This window comes from Rhinatrema bivittatum, chromosome 8 (assembly GCF_901001135.1).
Source record: "Rhinatrema bivittatum chromosome 8, aRhiBiv1.1, whole genome shotgun sequence".
NCBI classification, from domain to species: Eukaryota; Metazoa; Chordata; class Amphibia; order Gymnophiona; family Rhinatrematidae; genus Rhinatrema; species Rhinatrema bivittatum.
Genome location: NC_042622.1, coordinates 11,609,270 through 11,627,213, shown reverse-complemented (window position 1 = coordinate 11,627,213; position 17,944 = coordinate 11,609,270).

Sequence of the window (17,944 nt, the reverse complement as noted above, 5' to 3'; positions counted from 1 at the left end):
TTCCCCTGCCACACAGTGTATAAGGGCCCAATCACCCACCCATTAATCAAAGGTGCGCATATAGCATCAAACCCGGTTATGGGGTCCCAGGCGGGATCGTCATCTGGACCTGGATCCCAAGTTAAAGAATTTCTAGGACATCATCGTCCATGTATGTAACTGAATAGTTCTTTCAGTCTTTCTTGGCAATCTTTATCTTGAGCGGGTCGTCTGTATTCTCCACAATCCAATGAGGGGAACAGGCAACTCTGGGCAAGTCTTTGAGTCCACTTGCTTTCGATCCCTGGGTGTCAGGAGGTGGTTCCATGGGTCCCTTGGCACGGGAGTAATGTGTCCACCATTTTTCCTCTGTTCTGACGGCAGTTTCTGTGGTCAGCAGGACCTGGAATGGACCTTCCCACTTAGGTTGTAACTTGGATTCTTTCCAGACTTTTATCAGCACCCAGTCCAATGGGGTGTCTGCCCCAATAGCCCTTTGTGCCTTAGATAGGATAAAGAAGAGGATATTGCCAGTATATAGTTTCTTAAAAACAGATCCTTAGTTTCAAAGATGGGGATCTCCCCTTTTCCCCCTAGATATGGTAACCCAAACATCATTTCATAGGGAGACACTCCTATATCTTTCCTGGGGTGGGTCCTTACCCTTAGCAAAGCCAGGGGCAAGCACTTAGTCCAGGGCAATTTGGTTTCCAGCATTAATTTGGAAATTTGTTGTTTCAGGGTTCGATTCATTCTTTCCACTTTTCCAGATGACTGGGGGTGCCAGGGAGTATGGAAGTGCCAAGTGAGTCCTAGCCCTTCCATGACTCCCTGCAAAACCTTGGAAGTGAAATGACTCCCTTGATCTGAGTCAATATTTTCCACTAAACCATACCGTAGTATAATTTGTTCCAGGAAAACCTTTATAACCCGCTGAGCCGTGGCTGACGGCATGGGAAAAGCCTCCACCCATCCCGTAAGGTGATCCACTATCAAGAACTTAACTCTCTGAGAAGAAAGTATGCAGTTCAGTAAAATCTACCTGCATACTTTGAAAGGGCCTTAGGCCAGGTTCTCTCCCTCCCGGCAAAGCCTTTCTTAAGATTTCCTTATTTATCTTTTAACACACTGAACATCTTTCACATATCTGTTTTGCCACTGTATAGATCCCTATACAATCATAAGAACATAAGAAAATGCCATACTGGGTCAGACCAAGGGTCCATCAAGCCCAGCATCCTGTTTCCAACAGTGGCCAATCCAGGCCATAAGAACCTGGCAAGTACCCAAAAACTAAGTCTATTCCATGTAACTATTGCTAATGGCAGTGGCTATTCTCTAAGGGGCGGATTTTAAAACGAGCGCGAATAGCCTACTTTTGTTTGCGCTCCAGGCGCAAACAAAAGTACGCTGGATTTTAGTAGATACGCGCGGAGCCGCGCATCTCCGCTAAAATCCTGGATCGGCGCGCGCAAGGCTATCGATTTCGTATAGCCGGCGCGCGCCGAGCCGCGCAGCCTACCCCCGTTCCCTCCAAGGCCGCTCCGAAATCGGAGCGGCCTCGGAGGGAACTTTCCTTTGCCCTCCCCTCACCTTCCCCTCCCTTCCCCTACCTAACCCACCCGCCCGGCCCTGTCTAAACCCCCCCCTTACCTTTGTCGGGGGATTTACGCCTCCCAGAGGGAGGCGTAAATCCCCGCGCGTCAGCGGGCCTCCTGCGCGCCGGGACGCGACCTGGGGGCGGGTCCGGAGGGTGCGGCCACGCCCCCGGACTGCCCCGGGCCGTAGCCACGCCCCCGGGCCCGCCCCCGGAACGCTCCCGACACGCCCCGAAAACGCCGCGTGGTTCGGGCCCGCCCCCCGACACGCCCCCTCCGAAAACCCCGGGACTCACGCGAGTCCCGGGGCTCTGCGCGCGCCGGTAGGCCTATGTAAAATAGGCTTCCCGGCGCGCAGGGCCCTGCTCGCGGAAATCCGCCCGGTTTTGGGTGGATTTACGCGAGCAGGGCTCTGAAAATCCGCCCCCAAGTGAACTTAATAGCAGGTAATGGACTTCTCCTCCAAGAACTTATCCAATCCTTTTTTAATCACAGCTATACTAACTGCACGAACCACATTCTCTGGCAACAAATTCCAGAGTTTAATTGTGCGTTGAGTAAAAAAGAATTTTCTCCAATTAGTTTTAAATGTGCCCCATGCTAACTTCATGGAGTGCCCCCTAGTCTTTCTACTATCCGAAAGAGTAAATAACCGATTCACATCTACCCGTTCTAGACCTCTCATGATTTTAAACACCTCTATCATATCCCCCCTCAGTCGTCTCTTCTCCAAGCTGAAAAGTCCTAACCTCTTTAGTCTTTCCTCATAGGGGAGTTGTTCCATTCCCCTTATCATTTTGGTAGCCCTTCTCTGTACCTTCTCCATCGTAATTATATCTTTTTTGAGATGTGGCGACCAGAATTGTACACAGTATTCAAGGTGCGGTCTCACCATGGAGCAATACAGAGGCATTATGACATTTTCCGTTTTATTCATCATTCCTTTTCTAATAATTCCCAACATTCTGTTTGCTTTTTTGACTGCCGCAGCACACTGCACCGACGATTTCAATGTGTTATCCACTATGACACCTAGATCTCTTTCTTGGGTTGTAGCACCTAATATGGAACCCAACATTGTGTAATTATAGCATGGGTTATTTTTCCCTATATGCATCACCTTGCACTTATCCACATTAAATTTCATCTGCCATTTGGATGCCCAATTTTCCAGTCTCACAAGGTCTTCCTGCAATTTATCACAATCTGCTTGTGATTTAACTACTCTGAACAATTTTGTGTCATCTGCAAATTTGATTATCTCACTCGTCGTATTTCTTTCCAGATCATTTATAAATATATTGAACAGTAAGGGTCCCAATACAGATCCCTGAGGCACTCCACTGTCCACTCCCTTCCACTGAGAAAATTGCCCATTTAATCCTACTCTCTGTTTCCTATCTTTTAGCCAGTTTGCAATCCACGAAAGGACATCGCCACCTATCCCATGACTTTTTACTTTTCCTAGAAGCCTCTCATGAGGAACTTTGTCAAAAGCTTTCTGAAAATCCAAGTATACTATATCTACCGGTTCACCTTTATCCACATGTTTATTAACTCCTTCAAAAAAGTGAAGCAGATTTGTGAGGCAAGACTTGCCTTGGGTAAAGCCATGCTGACTTTGTTCCATTAAACCATGTCTTTCTATATGTTCTGTGATTTTGATGTTTAGAACACTTTCCACTATTTTTCCTGGCACTGAAGTCAGGCTAACCGGTCTGTAGTTTCCCGGATCGCCCCTGGAGCCCTTTTTAAATATTGGGGTTACATTTGCTATCCTCCAGTCTTCAGGTACAATGGATGATTTTAATGATAAGTTACAAATTTTTACTAATAGGTCTGAAATTTCATTTTTTAGTTCCTTCAGAACTCTGGGGTGTATACCATCCGGTCCAGGTGATTTACTACTCCTCAGTTTGTCAATCAGGCCTACCACATCTTCTAGGTTCACCGTGATTTGATTCAGTCCATCTGAATCATTACCCATGAAAACCTTCTCCATTACGGGTACCTCCCCAACATCCTCTTCAGTAAACACCGAAGCAAAGAAATCATTTAATCTTTCCGCGATGGCCTTATCTTCTCTAAGTGCCCCTTTAACCCCTCGATCATCTAACGGTCCAACTGACTCCCTCACATGCTTTCTGCTTCGGATATATTTAAAAAAGTTTTTACTGTGAGTTTTTGCCTCTACAGCCAACTTCTTTTCAAATTCTCTCTTAGCCTGTCTTATCAATGTCTTACATTTAAATTGCCAATGTTTATGCTTTATGCTATTTTCTTCTGTTGGATCCTTCTTCCAATTTTTTTTATTTTTTTTTTCTTATATTTATCTCTTTATTAAATTTTTAAATTACAAATAAGGATCACATACCTTACAAATCAGGTTCATCATATTGCAACAACTGTAGTATTACAACTTGTTTCCCATAGAAATAAAAAAGTAAAAAAAGAAACCTAATACACAGCTTATCTGCAATATAATGTCTCACCTTCCATGTACTATGAAACTGAAAGAGCCTAATTCAAAAGAAAACCATGGGAGCAATTTTAATAATAAATTTTACCCTAATAATATTGAAAACATAAGGGTGGTTGGGTTATTTCAATTTAATCACCAGTGTTCTCAGATGTGGGAGTAATTTCACTTTTTGAATTGAGGAATTTTTCCAACTGATCTGGTTCCATAAACATATACTTAGTATTATTTAATGTTAACAAACACTTACAAGGAAATTTTATTAAAATTTGTGCGCCCATAGAGCGGGCTTTAGGACATAAATTCAAAAATTTCTTCCTACGTATCTGAGTTGATCTAATAATATCTGGATACATCCATATCTTTTCACCCAAGTACATTTTATTTCTATTTTTATAGAAAGTTTTTAATACATTATCTCTTTCAACTGATATATTAAATGTAACTAATAATATCCCCCTCCGCTCAATCTGTTCTTCTTGAGGGGTTTCTAGGAAAGCAGATAGATCTTCTAATGGAGAAAACGTTTCTAAGTTTTGTCTAACCGTTTCTCCATCTGTTTTCCTATCACCTCTCTTGTTTGGTTCAGGGAGGAAAAATATTTTAGAAATTGAAGGTAAATTACTTGAGGAAAAAGATAAGACCTCTTTTAAATATTTATTAAATTGCTCCTTGGGTGAAATTATTTTACATTTAGGGAAATTCATCAATCTAAGATTGTTATATCTTAGATTGTTTTCCAGATATTCAATTCTTTTATCTGTCCTTAGTTCCCCCTGAATTAGGCCAGCTTGCACTCCAAATAAATGGAGTGCAAGCTTCTTCCAATTTTTGAAGGAAGATCTTTTGGCTAAAATAGCTTCTTTCACCTCCCCTTTTAACCATGCCGGTAATCGTTTTGCCTTCTTTCCACCTTTCTTAATGTGTGGAATACATCTGGACTGTGCTTCTAGAATGGTATTTTTTAACAATGACCACGCCTCTTGGACATTTTTTACTTTTGTAGCTGCTCCTTTCAGTTTTTTTCTAACAATTTTTCTCATTTTATCAAAGTTTCCCTTTTGAAAGTTTAGCACGAGAGCCTTGGATTTGCACACTGTTCCTTTTCCAGTCATTAAATCAAATTTGATCATATTATGATCACTATTGCCAAGCGGCCCCACCACCATTACCTCTCTCACCAAGTCCTGTGCTCCACTGAGAATTAGATCTAAAATTGCTCCCTCTCTCGTCGGTTCCTGAACCAATTGCTCCATAAAGCTATCATTTCACAAAGGGCTTGGCTCCTCAATGACGTCCCTGATGAAGAATAGCCATCATTTCTCATGTGATCTGCTTATTCAACATCTGGCACCCATCTGGAAGAAGCCAAGCTCCTGCTTCATTCTGAACTGCCCCTAGCTCACTGAGTTTAGTCTGTTCTTCTTCACTAAATTTTGGCATAGTTCTAAGAGGAATCAGGGCAGGTACCAATGTACACAGACTTATGCATTCTTTTTGCTCTGCTGCTTTCTTAGTGGCTTCGTCTGCCAATTTATTCCCTCTTGCTTCTGGAGTGGTAGATTTCTGGTGCCCCAGTACATGAACAATTGCCACCTCCTTGGGCAGCATTAAATGCTCCAGCACTTGGGTGACTAATTCTTCATGTACCAGCTCCTTACCTCGGCTGTTAATCAGCTCTCTTTCTTTCCAAATTTTTCCAAAAGTATGCACTACGTCAAAGGCATATTGCGAGTCTGTATATATTGTCCCCTCCCCTTTTTCCATCAGCTGCAATGCTCGGTCCAGAGCATATAGCTCACAAGTTTGAGCTGACCAGTTGTTAGGCAATCTTCCTGATTCTACTGTCTCCAAAGTTTCCCCATCTACCACTGCATACCCGCTATGTCTTTTTCCCTGAATGCATCTGGATGAGCCATCCACAAACAGCCTCCTTCCTGCATGTAAGGGCTTGTCAGATAGGTCCACTCTTACTTTAGTCTGGTATTCAGTTATATCCAGACAGTCATGGGTTACATCTGTCTTCCCTCCCTCTCTTTTCAAGAGGAAGTCTGCGGGGTTTATGCATGCATCTGTAGTTAAGATCAGATCATCCCTTTCCTTTAAGATAGCTTCATACTTCAGTATTCTAAAATCTGTGAGCCACCTATGAGCTCGCTGTGTTAGAATGGACCTGACTGAACATGGGGTGCTCACTATCAGTGCTCCCCCAAAGGTGAGCTTCCTGCTTTCTTCTACTAGCAAAGCTGTCGTGGCCACAGCTTGAACACACCCTGGCCATCCTTGTGAAACTGGATCTAGTAATTTATGGACCGATACAGTACAGTGCGCTCCGACGGAGGGCACTGTTAGCCTGCCATTGGACGCACGTTTTCCCTTACCCCTTATTCAGTAAGGGGCGGAAAACACGCGTCCAACCCGCGGCACCTAATAGCGCCCTCAACATGCAAATGCATGTTGATGGCCTTATAAGGTATTCGCGCGCGATTCAGTAAGTAAAATGTGCAGCCAAGCCGCACATTTTACTTTCAGAAATTAGCGCCTACCTTTCTTCAGGCACCGGGAAAGTGCACAGAAAAGCAGTTAAAACTGCTTTTCTGTGCACCCTCCGACTTAATATCATGGCGATATTAAGTCAGAGGTCCCGAAGGGTAAAAAAAGAAAAAAAGAAACAAAAAATTTGAAGTCGGCCAGCAGCTGTTGGGTCGAAAACCGGATGCTCAATTTTGCCGGCGTCCGGTTTCCGAGCCCGTGGCTGTCAGCGGGCTCGAGAACTGACGCCGGCAAAATTGAGCGTCGGCTGTCAAACCCGCTGACAGCCGCCGCTCCGGGCCAAAAGGAGGCGCTAGGGACGCAGTAGTGTCCCTAGCGCCTCCTTTTGCCCGTTTCTACCGCTGGACCTAATTTAAATACTGAATCGCGTGCACAGGCAAGCAGGCATTCGCCCGCTCTCCCGCGGACTTTACTGAATCGGCCCGTTAGAGAGAAATGCTACCAGATGCTTCTTCCTTCCCCATGTCTGTGAGAGGACTCCTAATGCTGCTCCCTCATCTATTGTATTGTATAAGTTCCTCATTCTCAGTTAATGTTAAAATGTAAAATAATATGACCTCGTCATTCTGTTCCAGTTGTTTTAATGTAAACCGATGTGATGTACCCCAATGAATGTCGGTATATAAAAGCAAATAAATAAATAAATAGTCACAAACAAATGGAAAGGTTTTCGATGGTAATGCTAACACAGGGGCAGTGATTAAATCTCTTTTTAAAGCTTCCAGCATTTGCTCCTCTTTTGTCCACTGTAAACTATTTCCATCCCCTATTAGCTTGGTATAAAGGGGCTCTGTTTTCTGAGCATACGAGTTTATCCACGACCTGCAATATCCCACCAGCCCCAGGAATTTCCTCAATCCCTTCTTGGTGCTTGGGACTGGCTGTTCTGTTATTCCCTGTATCCATTCAGGATTTATTCTCCTCTGCCCCTCACTGATCAAGTGCCGTAAATATGTCTCTTCGTTCTCTAAGTACTGCAGCTTCGTTTTAGACACCCGCAGCCCTTGCCTGCCTAGGAAATTGAGCAACAGGTTAGTGATTTCCTTCACCTTTTCTTTTTTTTAACTTGACACTAATGTCATCCACGTACTGCAAAAGATGCATCTCCCAGGGTAAAATGAATGCTTCCAGAACCTGTTCTAAAACCTGTCCGAACAGGTTTGGAGATTGTATAAACCCTTGGGGAAGCACCTTCCACCGGTATTGCTGCTTTCTCCCAGTGTGCGGACCTTCCCATTCGAATGCAAACATGTCCCTGCTGTTCTCAGCTAATGGGCACGCCCAAAAGGCATCTTTTAAATCTATCACGCTGAACCACTTGTGCTCCTGGGGAACTTTGCTTAACAATGTGTATGGATTTGGGACCAGTGGATGTCTCACTTGGACTATCTTAGTGAGCGCCCTCAAATCCTGCACTAATCTATAGATGCCATCTGGTTTTCTCAGAGGAAGGATCGGAGTGTTATATGGGGACATACAGGGCTCAATCAGCCCATCTTGCAACAGCTTTTTAATCACTGGCTGCAAAGCCCTCCTGCCTTCAAGGGAGATGGGATATTGTCTCCTGCACACCACCCCCTCTCCTTCTTTTAGTTTAATTTGTAAAGGTGCTATGTCTAAACCCCCCCCCCCCCCGTTTCCGTCTCGCACCCAGACCTCTGGTTCTATTTCAGCCTCCTCTTGGAGTGTAAGTGGATTGATGTGGACGACCAGCTGGTTTCCCCCCTAATCGGGTTATCAAATCCCTGCCTAGCAGGTTGCATCCTGCTTCTGGTACATAAAGGAGGTTTCCTTTAACCTCTTTTCCTTGGCTCCCTATATTCGTTTCTTCAAACAATGTGACTGAAAATTGTTCTCCCTTTATCCCTGAAACTACCAGCTTTTGAGACGTTATACTGACCCCTACTGGTAGGTTTACCATTGAAGATCTAGCAGCTCCTGTATCTACCAAGAAGATTATTTCTTCCTTTTCTGGTCCTACCTCCAAATTTTCTGGTTTTGTTTTCTGCTAGGATGAGGCCTCCTGGGTTGGCCAGCTTCCTGCAGCAGCTCTGCACATCCTGTCAGTTTTCCACTTTTCTGCAGAAGCTGGGTCAGACTTGATTAATAATTTTTATAAGAAAGGATTATTCTTTCTTTCTTAACTTTAAGCAAAAGCTACGATTTAAACATTTTCTTTAGCTCTGTCTACTGTGTCTAGCAATGCTACAAAGATATTCCTAGTGTCAGTTCTTCCTACCCTATTCCTAGCAGCACTCTGATTAATAGCAGCATAGAGTAGGTCTCCTCAATATCAAATACATAAAGTAATTTAGAACAACTTATATCTGTCATGTTCTATGTAATAACAACATCTAATTTCATTTTCCACACTCTGTCACAGGGATCTAGCCTCAGTGGTGCAGGTGATGTTTTTGTTCAGGATGTGAAGGTTCCCATGGTGCAGAGTTATTTATTTTTCCCAAACTCGGGGCCATCCAGGGTTCCATATGTGTTCTCAGCATGGAACTCAAGGGAGCCTTTAGTATACTAGACATGAAGATCAAGATGCCATCATCTGTGCCAGAGTAGTGCACTTTGGCGCAGGCATCCAAGAGTCCTGCAATTCCTACCACAACATGGATGGAGCTAACACCACCTTTGGAACAAGATGCTGGTTGACAGGAGTTGTTGAAGCAGCTGCTGCACAGCACATCATAACTGGCAGCCTGCATGGCAAGAGATGCTGCCATGTTGCTGGATTTCTCTTCTGCTTTACTAGCAGCCCTGAATGAGGATAAGCTAATCTGGATCTCGGAAGAGGATGTCTGTCCTCCAACTCCAGCCCAGAAGGTCCCTCAACCAGTGAAAGCCCAGATATCAGAGTCAGGGAAGAATTTATTTGCCTCCTTGAGCCCTGAAAACAGAAGAGAGAGATTAGAAGTTCTTTCCAAGATGGAGGAAAGTTTACCATATAGTAGGGCTGCTCCTAGTCCCACACCGATATGGACCTCACTGCAAGAGTTTTCCAACACTGGGAGTAAGTCCTCACTTTGAGGTGATGGATTATCCTCTGCCAGGGGAGTCCCATCATGATTCAGAGGCTGTAGAAGTGAGCTCATCTACTCTGAGTTCCTCTCAAAATTTTCCTCTCCAGCCCAACGGAGGTCTCTGCCTCAACTGGCTTCCTCATTAGGAGATTTGTATCTCAGTGTTCTCCAGTGTTCAGAGGAAAAGGAGGATTCTATGGGAATTCCATCTGATCCCCTTCTGGATTTGCATCAACATGCTTCTCCTCCAGAGGATCTCTGCTAGTCCCGATTTTTGGCTAAACTGTCAAAAGACTCATGTTCTGTATAAACAAGCAGGAAAGTACAAGCTCTTAAACCCTCTGCCAGAAGCTCATTTAAATCTGCTTATGGGCAGGACATCTTACTGCCTCTCTCCAGGTGGCCTACTTTCTGAGAATCCAGAATACATTGGTGGATAGTTTCAGCAGAATGTTACAACCCCATGAATGGTCCTCAGATCAAAAAGTCATGGATGACTTTGTTCAGTTTCTGGGGAAAGCCAGTAAATAACTTGTTCACCTCAAACGTCAATTGTAAAGTTAAAAAGTTCTGCTTCACCCAACAGAGCAGATACTGATTATCTCCCTATACTTTTATGCTAACCTGGAACATCAGTCTCCTCTATGCATACCCACCAATTCCTCTAATTACCAAGACTATCCAGAAGGTTCTTTGGGAGAAAATAAGGATAATCCTCATTGCACCAGGCTGGCAACAGCAAGTGTAGTAGACATATCTTGTGTGGTTATCAATTCAGTCTCTGGTTGAAAACATCTCAGGCTCTCATCACACTGAAGGAAGGCAGGCTCTGCCATCCAAACCTGCAAGCGCTGTTCCTTATAGTGTAATCTCCTCCTTCCCCAAAAAGTGAAGGCTCTTTTGATTTTCACCAGGAAATCTTCAAGCAGATCATAGAGCTTTAAATTAAAGAAGTTATGTTTAATTAGTTAAGAACATAAGAAGTTGCCATACTGGGTCAGACAAGAGTCCATCAAGCCCAACATCCTGTTTCCAACAGTGGCCAATCCAGGTCACAAGAACCTGGCAAGATCCCAAACATTAAGTAGATCCCATGCTACTAATGCTGGTAATCACTGTTCGCTAACCAACCTCTTTCCCTGATCAATTAATTCACCAACTAAACCTTTTTCAAGGGAAACCTTGTCTGGCGGTTTTTTTGTGTACGGAGGTTTCTTGTGAGGATAACCGATTTGCAGTTATCCTTCTCTTCATCTCCGTCTATTATTCTTTTATTATCTGTAGAACAACTCTTGAAAATATTCACTTTTTTTATACAATTCTTTTTCTGGTTTATTCTTAAAATCCCCTTCTCCCCGGCTGCTTTTTCCGTCCCACTGCTATGTTCTTTTTATACTTATCAAGGTCGTCGCCTTTATTGAAGTTCATGGGTACGGAGCTGCCCGTCCGACATTGGCCATGTTTCGGCACTTTGTGCCTGCTTCAGGGACTTCGGGAGAATATACTGTGTCCTGTGCCGGGTTCACAGTTTCTATATTACTCTTTGACGTGCTGTGTGTCAAGTGAGCGACGCCTTTCCTGCAGGATGTGGTTAGTGTAGTCAGTGTAGCTGGGTTCAAAAAAGGTTTGGATAAGTTCTTGGAAGAGAAGTTCATTAACTGCTATTAATCAAGTTTACTTAGGGAATAGCCACTGCTATTAATTGCATCAGTAGCATGGGATCTTCTTAGTTTTTGGGTACTTGCCAGGTTTCTTATGGCCTGGATTGGCCTCTGTTGGAAACAGGATGCTGGGCTTGATGGACCCTTGGTCTGACCCAGCATGGCATGTTCTTATGTTCTTATGTTTACCTGGAGGGGCTGATGCATAGGTTTTTGACCACTTTGCCTTCTTGAGCACCGACTCAACCACCATTGACTGGTGGGGAAGCTGACGCTTTTCAATGCCTAAAGTCTGCTGTACTAGATACACCCAATCGGCCTTCCGCTTAACTGGGGCAACAGAGAGGGGGTGTTCCCATAGCCGGAGAAGCAGGTCCCGAAAGATCTCATGCACTGGCACCGCTATGACCTCTTCAGGGCATCTACAAACTGGAGGATCTCAAGCATTTTATGGCATGCATCATCTTCTGTCATAAATTGGAAGGGGATAGCTTCAGCCATCGCACGCTGAACCCAGCGAAGGTCAAGTCCTCTGGAGGAGAATTCCGCCATTCTTCCAAAGGGGAAGGATACAACAGAAGGTCATCAGAGTCCACCGATGCGGTGTTGGTGGTATCCTGGCCCCAGGGGTGATATGGGCCTTTGGGCTTGAGACCACCTAGAGAGGGGGGATGTGGAGCCCTGGGCATGGCCTTAGGTGCAGGCACTAGAAGGCTTGGGGAACCAAGGGGCCCAGAGGGCTAGGCCCTGGCCCCAGGGGTTGCAAGGGACCTCAAGGTGCGGATGGCACCGATGGCTTTTGATCGCCCGAGGAGTCACCAGCGAGAACCAACTTAGATGCCTTGCGCTTTTGAGCCCTACGGGACCCTGAGGGATCACAAGGCACCAGCATTAACTGTGTTGGGAGGACACTGAGGAGGACATTGAGGCAGTCCAACAACTGTTCCAGCCTGGACACCGCAGTCGGCATCGGCGCAGGTGCTGGCATCGCTACAGGAGCCGGCTTTGAAGGTGTCGGTGAAGGCACCGGAATCGGGGAATGCACAGGGCCACTGGCTCCCGCTCATGCAAAGTGCATTCTACCACTAGGCGCACCCGTGCTCCAACTCCGCCTTGAAGGCCTTGGACAATAGTGGAGGCTGAGAGGGGAGGGTCGATGTCCGGTACCGGAATTGGTGCGGACGGTCCCGGACCACCAGCGTCGAGGGAGGATGGGGCATCCTCGTGACTAGGCCGCTTATATGGCAGGGTGATAAGCTCCATGGTCCTCACTGGCCCGGACCCGTGCTCGGACAGGGACCAGTGCCGATGTTTGCGGGATCTCCCACGGTACTTGGCCCGGTCCTTCCTCAGCACTGAGGACGATGACCTGGATGTCTGGGACTTCGAGGACACTGAGACCAGCTGATCCCCAGAGCCTCCCTGCCCCAAAAGCTTTAGGGGAGAAGTGGTGACCGGGGAATCAAGGGTAATCAGTTCCCCTTGATCCCTAGGCATCGAGGGCGCCGACACTGCCGTAGAGGGGTTGGACTTGCCCAAGCCGAAGATCTTCTCCATTTTATCCAGGCTGGCCCGCCGGTTCTTCGGAGTCATTTGAGCACACAATTCTTAGCCGCGGACATCATGCTATGCTCCCAGGCAGAGGATGCACACTTCATGTGGATCTATTAGGGACATAGTTCGGAGGCACTAGTGGCATTGGCAGAAGCCCAAGGCAGTGATAAAGCACGCAGAGATCCCGAGGGTACGACGACCAGTGGATATGGAAGGAAGAAAAAAAGATTACTCATCGACCGAGAAGAACCCAAGTGCAGGAAAAGGGAAGAGAGACCCAGCGCAGGAAAGGGATGCGAAAAAGAAAATTTTCATGAAGAAAAAAAGACTAGTTTTCCCATTAAAAGGCATGAGCTCCACCTCCGCGAGACAATAGTTCCGCGGAAAAGAAAGGACTGAAGAAAGACCCCGCATGGACACAGTGATAATGGCATGCTGGGCATGCTCAGTGTGCCAGCCAAAGTTTCTAGAAACTTTGACAGTTTTCCGTGCCAAGCTCCATCTGATGATGTCACCCATCCTGCTTGTCCTAGGAGAAACTATAGGGCAAAATTGAATATTCTATCTTTGAATAAAATCATAGAAAAATGCACACATATGCAGTTACGAAATTTTGTAGATGAGAATATTCTTGATGCCCATCCATGTGGGTTTTGACTAAACCATGGGATGGAGATGTTACATCAATTGTTGATTCCCTTTTATGTGAAGTTGAAAAAGAGTAGATAAATCTTCACTGGAGATCTTCATTTTTGGTTTTTATTTTTTAAAATTTACCCGGAAATTTATCAGGGTTTATATGACAAGAACAAAAACAGGAGAAAATAAATGGAAAAATGTCACATTTTTCTGGGTAAATATCAGAGTTTATTTTGGTGGACAGAAGCCCGGACAATAAAACAATATTAAGTAGATTCTCCCAGTCACCCATTCAGCAGCATATCTCCACTCTCATCCTCTGCCCAGCATGACCTTTTCTCTCCCCAGATCTCTCCAACAAGACCCAACTCCCTCATTGCAACAGTATTCATCCTTACTCGTGCTGGCTCTTCTCTCTCCTCCAGCAGCATGCTGAGGCTCCCATGCTGTGCAGCATTGCACTCCTGCTTTTGTGCTGTGCTGGGAGTCTGCCAGGAAGTGCTTCTTTTGGGCATGGTCTGCTTTAAATGCTGCATTGGTGGCATCAAGCAGCAGGAGCTTTGGCTACTTAGAGAGGGAGGGAAGGGGAGCTGGGACTTGCAATGCTGTATTAGCAAAGCTGTGTTAATTCTGAAATCTCTGTAAGTTAATGCACCTGTGTATCTGATACTCGTTTTACGTCCTGGCTTGTGCATTGCTTTCCAATGATCAATTTTTTCTTGCGATTCCTTTGCTCAAAGATTACTGAATGCCAAGTGGACACTTACTCATCTCTTTTTGTTAGTCTGTAAGCTTAGACTTCACTCCTTTTGTCCTTAAAACAGGATTTCAACATGGTGCTGAAAGAAGTTTAAAAACGTTCTTTTTACAGAGTTTATTTTTGGGGGTTCATCATTCTGATTTATTATTATTAGGGTGTTGACATAATAGTTATATGCTGAATTTTTAGGTGTATGTAATTTTTTGTTGATTGATGGTTTTAGTAATGCTTTGGATGGGTGTAGAAAATATGAGAGAGAAGATGGTGCCAAGGTTACAGTCTAAGGGGACTGGGAGGATGAGTGTTATCCACAGAGTGGGGGTAATTTTCAAAAAGATTTACATGCGTAAAACTAGGTTTTACATATGAATTGGAGAAATTACTTACCTGATAATTTTGTTTTCCTTAGTGTAAACAGAACCAGTGGGTTATGTGCTCTTCTGCTAGCAGATGGAGCCATATTTCAAAGCTGACGTCACTCTAGATATACCCCTGCAGTAACCTCAGCTGTTCAGTATTCTCTTCGAAAAGCCATTGTGGATATTGCTTAAATAACTTGATTAGGCTTGATTGAACTGGTTCAACTGATTTCAAACTGGAGACCGCCAGTGCACTCAATCAATTAACTCCGACACTGGACAAGCTGTGGCTGCCTTGAATTAGGGTTAGGCAACGGCTTACCCATATTTGATTAGTCTCATGGTTTGCTTCCGAGGTCCTCCTTCTCTGGGGCAGCCATGGGCGGGATGCTGAGTCCATCTGTCTACACTAAGGAAAACAAAATTATCAGGTAAGTAATTTCTCCTTTTCCTAGCGTGTAGCCAGATGGACTCAGGACCAGTGAGATGTACAAAAACTACTCCCGGACAGGGCGGGAAGCTGCCCGTGGCATCCTGCTGCCCCTGGATCCTACTGTTAACCTGACTTCATCAGTCAATACTTTTTAATTTAATAATAGGGGTTCAAGTTTATCCAGAAGAAAACACTGGATATTAGACTATGAGAAAGGAATGGAGGAATGAGAACTTTCCCACTTCCACAGTAAAAAAAAAAAACAAAAACAAAAAGAGGGAGAGGCAGGATAATTGAGAATAAATGTGTCAAATGCTAACTGCCTCTTTTAGAGCTGACAAATAATACCATGTCTCTCAAAGCACAATATATTCTGCCAGATTTCTTTAATCCTGGCATTGACTTCAGGTTTTTCCTGAGTACCTACTCTAAATAAATGACACTGTTGTATCGTGTTTACATTTGTGTGTGTTGAAAATATGACATTACATAACTATATGACAGCTGTGGAGGTAATATTGATATCTTAGATCATTCTGATATATCTAAATTTAGGACATGCTATCAAAATGGTATATCCAACTCATTTTGTTTGGTACCCATAAAATTGTTTCTATAGAAAAATCAAACTACACCGCACATTGCGTAAAAGTTGCATAAAATACTATTTACAGACATCTTAAGGGGAACAGAACAGCCCCATCTAAAACCCCCTAACCTTTATTGTAGAAGTTACGCCTGTCTCTGGGCAGGCGTAACTTGTGCGCGCCGGCTCTCCAGCCGCTGTACCGGAGGACTCAGGACCACCCCCAGACCCACCCCTTTTTTGAAGCCCCGGGACATACCATGTCCCGGGGCTTGCGCGCGCCGCCGAGCCTATGCAAGATAGGCTCAGGGCAGCTTTTCGGGGGTTACGCGCGTTACCCTTTGAAAATCTGCCCCAAAGCGTTTAAGGCAAAAAAAAAAAAGCAGGAAAGCTGCAGGAAGGGGGGAAACTTGCTTCTCTAGGGACTAAGTCCCAAAATCGCAAGCATACTAAGACTCATAAGGGTGCGGGTCCTGTTAAGTCTAAGCGTCCCCTCCGCACTGGGGATTGCTGATTATGCCCGGGTTCAATCCCCGGCTTCTCCACCATTGCTGAACATACTGATGGTATGTCTGCTGATGGAAAAATACCAGAAACACAAACCTGAGACCTTGAATGCCAGACTCCGTAGAAGAAAGCTATAAACTGTCTTTGCAGGAATTCACAGACACCGGCAGAATCAACAAAGTAAGCCACAGGATGGGCAGGAGATAACTCTGAGGGTAAGAAGCAAATAGTCTGTGGGAAGGAATGGAAGGGGGAGATAAGATAAGGGGAGACAAATAACAGCTGCTTGTAAGCAGACAGTGGTGTGAAGCATGCAAGCAGAAATCAGATGATTTGCTGACTTTGTTTTTAACCTATATAAGCAGAGCTGGTATGTAGTAGAGCTCTAAGCAAGGAATCTGTTCCAGAGCCAGCGCTGTGCTATTTACTATAATGTAAGTATATTCTTGCTTCCTGTGTATCGATCTGTTTGTTTATACACAGTATATGATTTACAATAAAGAATAATAACGAAAAGTAGAATCAGAGTTGTTCTTTTAAACAATTTTAACTTTGAGTTGGACCTTTTAAACAATTTCCACAGGGGGGTACTGATTCTTCTATGCAAGATTCAGATCCCAAAGATCTAGATTCTCAGCCCCAGATTCCGCAGGGAGCAGATGAGGCAGATCCTGATCCACAACAGGCGGCAAAGGGCTCGCAGGCCACGGAGGGTGATGACCCTAAGGTGGTATGCCTCTTTCGCAAAGAGGAAATGGTACCGCTTATCCCGGCTATTTTAACAGAGCTGGGTATTGACAGTCCTCCTGAGGATTCCAAACTCGGAAATATGGATCCTGTGTTGTTGGGCCCGAGAGGTCCTGCCACCGCTTTTCCTTTCCATTTCTCGGCTATGGATTTATTGTTCCGGGAATGGGATACCCCAGATCTTGGGTTGAAGGTCAGTAAGGCCATGGATAAGCTGTATCCACTGCCAGAGGAGGCTTTAGAAATGTTGCGTGGCTCTAAGGTAGACACGGTGGTTTCGGCGGTGACCAAGAAAACCACGATCCCACTCACAGGGGCGACAGCACTTAAGGACCTACAGGACAGAAAGCTGGAGGTGCAGCTCAAAAGGATTTTTGAGGTCTCAGCCATGGGAGTTCGGGCGGCTATATGCAGTAATTTTGCAATGAGAGCAAGTCTTCGCTGGGTGCAGCAATTACAAGCCAATACGGGCTTCTCGGATGAGGAGGCTGCCCAGGCGGGCCGTCTAGAATCCTCGGTGGCTTACTGCGCCGACGCTTTTCACGACCTCTTACGGACATCGGCAAGGTCCATGGTGTCGGCGGTCTCCGCCCGGAGACTCTTGTGGTTGAGAAACTGGTCGGATGTATCGTCTAAGGCACAGCTGGGATCTCTACCTTTTAAGGGTAAACTGCTCTTTGGAAAGGTCTTGGAAAATATGATTCAATCCCTGGGAGAAAATAAAGTTCACCGTTTACCGGAGGACAGACCTCATTCTCAGGGTTCCTTCTCGTCTCGGGCCAGATTCCGAGGGAATCTGCGGTATCTACCAGCGAAGGCGCCCACCTCTTCCTTTTGTCCAGTACCAGCGAAGCAACAACCCTGGTCCCTGCCATTTCGGGGCTGAAGACTCGGCAGAACCGGGTGCCGGCGATAGGGGGCAGGTTGTCCCTGTTTTTCGAGGAGTGGGCCAAGGTGACTGCAGACCCGTGGGTGCTGTCCGTGATAAATCAAGGCTACGCTTTAGATTTTGCAAGTCGGCCCTGAGATCGGTTTCTCGTCTCCCCCTGTGGGTATGCCA